Raw genomic sequence first — 4,420 nt, 5'->3', positions numbered from 1 at the left:
CAGAGGGTGAGGATGGATTTGAAAGTAGCGGTGCTACTTTGCGCAGGTGACAGTTAAAAAAAGAAGAAGAAGCAGAAGAAAGAAGGTTACATTATCTAAAGCATGGCTACTTTAAAAAAATGTGAAATGTAAAAGGTGCTGCTTTAAAAACCTGTGATTATTGAAATAAATTTTAGGAAAACTGTACATTGCAGTGTGCAGACACCTTGCATTATTATTCTCAGTGTCACACAACTTCATTGGCCCAAATTTTGAATGAGGTCTGGCGTTGTTTTAATTTTGGGGATATGATTCTGAATTGTGTGAAACATTAATATGACATTAAAAACAAACGTTATGATGACTTAATATAAGGTCGTATTAAAAATATTATATGGATCACGGTCTACTGTACACACAACATATGTAACCTACAAAGGAACACACAGGAAACACACACATTTGCTGATTTCTGCATTCTTCTTGAATTTTTTCCCCGGTAAGGTATCGATTAGTCGCCTTTTAGCCCTCGCCATGACTTACTTTTTCACACACACACACACACACACACACACCCTCCCAACAATCCAACAGTGGCAGCTCTGGGGAACGCTTCTCCATCCGTTTCCACGTCAGAAACTTAAACTCACTTTTTTTCCCACAAATGCCTTGAGTAAAAATGGGAATCGGCGATGTCTCTTACCTGGCCGACGCGAGGGCGCGCGGAGGACTCGAGGTGACAGCTGGATTTCAGCGGAGAGTGATGTTGATCTGAATGACTGACTGCTGACTGACTGACGGACTGTACTGTTCACACGCTTTATCATAAACGCCCAGCACATAGTCGGACCCAGATATATCACCCAGTGAACTGACGCTTACTCTCTCTTAATTAAAAAAACACACACAACAAAAACCAATCTTCTTTCGCTCTCGGCAGACGACGCGAGCAGTGCGCTCTTCTCTGTAGTATTTCCAGTTGATGAAAGAGGTAATGAAATTTGATCAAAAATTACTCGGGATACTTCGACATGTCCCGAAGCCGTATGTCTCCCTCATCTGGCCGCTGGTGTGTATGTGTAACACACTGGCACCGTGCGTAAAAATGCGCTGTCTCCAGGACGCAGACCTCGTCAATCCTTTTTCTGAGACGCATGCATTTGAAGGCATCACGTGGTATTGTCCATGTCAAATTTGTTACCTGCAAGAGCAGTTCTTTCATACTCTGAAAACTTCTGTGAAAGCATGATGGATTCACATGTAATGACGTCGTGATTTGTCTCTCTTTATCGACATAAATACGCAGATTTTTATTTTTACACAGGCTGATCCTGTGTGTTGTGCGTTGTGCATCATCTTGCTTTATGTACCCAAACTGTACGTTGGCATGCTGTGAAAAAAAAGGAAGAAAGGATGGCTAACCCTCAGTGAATCAGCATTTTAGTTGGTAAATGGCTCTATTAAGAAAGCTTAATTGGATGCTTGTAACATCTATCACATTTCCAGCATCCTGCTAACCTTCACTGTAGCTTCTCCTCCAAAGTGAGGAAGAGAGTTCTTACTCTGAATAAGTGAATGCATTCCAAACATATTCCTCAGAGAAAAAAAGAAATTCGTAGACATTCAGAAGTAATGCAACAAGACAAGGACAGCACAGCAACCAGGTCCATGATTTTGATGCTGAGGTTTGATACATTCTCCTTGTTTTTCTTGTATTGGAATTCAAAGTAGTCACATAATGATTGAAGTTGCAACCAATTATTATTTCAGGATTTCCTCAGATAATCAATGAATTGTTTCCTCCATAACTCATCAGAAAATTGTTGGAAAAAAAGACCATCACACATTCCCAGAGCCCAAGGTGTCGTCTTCAGACTGGTTGCACATCGTCACATTCAAAGAAGCTGAAACCAGACAATTGTTTGACATGTTTGCCTGAAAATGTACATACAACGAATTGATAATTATATTAAAAAACAAATTGCTGATTCATTTTCGTTTTATTTAATAGCTATAGGCTAGTTGTGATCTGAACATCTGAGTGATTTCTTGATATCTAATGAGTTTTCAAACTAAACCCAAGAAGGACCACAAACAAAAATCAAAGTGATATTTTGAAATCGTTTTGAGATGAACTCTGAAAGACTCTTGAGGGGAATCTGAGGGTGGAAACAGCAGAATCAAAGTGGCATGTAGCTGCAGAGCTGTCACATCATCGTGGATCACCTGAACATGTGTTTCTCACCTGGGATTTCCACCAGTTCCTCTTATAGGCCGTGAGTGTAAATGATGTAAGGATGAGACACTTTGGGGCTGGATCGTTGAAATCGTACATTCTAACAGCAGTGAAGCAGATATGCCGGTTTAATCCATTCCGCTGACATTTGGAGCTAAGTGCAACTCTTCCTCTCCCCTTCTCAGGCCCAAGCACCTGTCTGGACAACAATACCTGCTTGAATCCTTCATCACACAACTCTTAAAATCCCTCGTAATCCCTAAAATGTAGATCCTGTGTGTGTGTGTGTTCCAACCCATTACATAGTTTGTATGCTAGATTTCTTTGTGATGTAGTTTCAGCATATACCTTCACAGCTTAACCTACATTAAACCATTGATCCGTGTCTTACCAATACAAATCTAGCATGTTAAGCGTTGCCTAATCTGTCTCATGCTACCTGGATTTTCATATTGGAGAAATAATCCTGATGAAGTAGAGGAAGGGGGGGGTAGAGTCACCTCAGGACCTGCTTAAAAGCTTCTTATCAGAGACCTGCATTCCCACCAGTTAACTAAAAGGGGGAGTGATAGCCTTTCAACTCACAAGCCACAGCTTTAATTAAAGCTGCTTGTGGGGGAGATGAAGTACAGTGGTGTATGTGAGTTGCCCCAAAAAATTTCATCAAACAACACAGCTCAGTCCGGAGTGATTTTTAAGGTGTTAATCTCCCTAAAATCCAAACGTACACAGAACAAACCAAACTGTCGGCAGCCAGGAACAATGAATGATTAGTTGGACTGTATACAGTGGAAATAAAAGGTCTACACACCCCTGTTGATACGGCAGGTTTTTGTGATGCAAAAAAAATGGGACAAAGATAAATCCTGGCAGAACTTTTTCCACCTTTAAATAGACCTAAAAAGTTCAATTGAAAAACAAACTCTTCTTTGAGGGAGAAAAAAAACAAAAAAAAACGTGCAAGAACCTGGATGCATAAGTGTGCACCTTTAAACTAAAACTCAGTCTTTTTGTGTAGGAGTCTGTTAGCATGGAACATCTTGACGTGGCAATATTTGCCCACTCTTCTATACAAAAAGGCTCCAAATATGTCATATTGCGAGGACATCTCCTGTGAACAGCCCTCTTAAGATCTCCCCGCAGAGGTTCATCTGGATTCAGGTCTGGGCTCTGGCTGGGCCATTTCAAAACCTTCTTTTGGTGAAGCCATGCTTTTGTGGATTTGGATGTGTGCTTTGGGTCGTTGTCATGCTGAAAGGTGAACTTCCTCTTCATCTCCAGCTTTCTAACAGAAGCCTGAAGGAAACTGTTCATAACTCCCTCCCCCCTGACTAAGGCCCCGGCTCCAGCTGAAGGAAAACAGCCCTAAATCATGATGCTGCCACCACCATGCTTCACCGTGGGTATGGTGTTCTTTAGGTGATGTGCAATGTTGTTTTTTGCACCATATCTTTTGGAATTATGGCCAAAACGTTTCACCTTGGTTTCATCAGACCATAACACATTTTCCCAGAGACTTGATGTTTGTTTTTGCAAACTTCAGCCAGTCTTGGATGTTTCTCTTCGTAAGTAAAGGCTTCCGTCTAACCACCCTACCCCAAAGCCCATTCATATGAAGAATACGGGAGATTGTTGACACGTGTAGCACACCTGCAGCTCCTGGATCCTCCCTTCTTCTCATCTTTTATAATTTATACTGTTTATTGATCCCCAGTGGGGGAATTACAATTAACACCACACACAGGCCTGAAATACATACACATGCTCAGGACATGCACTGAGATGTCAGAGTGAGTGGGTGAACCAACCTGAACAGGGTGGGGTGGGGGCAGTACAGTGCCTTGCTCAAGAGCACCTGGCAGTACCCAGGAAGTGAATCTCTCCAGCTACCAGTCCACACTCCGTACTTTGGTCTGTATGAGGACTTGAACCAGCGACCCTCGGAGGGACGTCCAGTTCTTGGTAATGTCTCTGTCGTGCCATGTTTTCTCCACTTGATGACGACTGTCTTCACTGCGTTCCATGGTATATTTAATGCTTTGGGAATTCTTTTGTACCCTTCTCCTGACTGATATCTTTCAACAATGAGATCCCCCTGATGGTTTGGAAGCTCTCTGAGGACCATGGCTTTTGCTCTGAGATACAACTAAGAAAATGTCAGAACTTTCCTACTGGAACATCCATCCATCCATCCATCTTCATCCG

The sequence above is a fragment of the Etheostoma spectabile genome, chromosome 8 (genome assembly GCF_008692095.1).
Source record: "Etheostoma spectabile isolate EspeVRDwgs_2016 chromosome 8, UIUC_Espe_1.0, whole genome shotgun sequence".
Lineage (NCBI taxonomy): Eukaryota > Metazoa > Chordata > Actinopteri > Perciformes > Percidae > Etheostoma > Etheostoma spectabile.
This window is presented reverse-complemented; position numbering follows the sequence as displayed.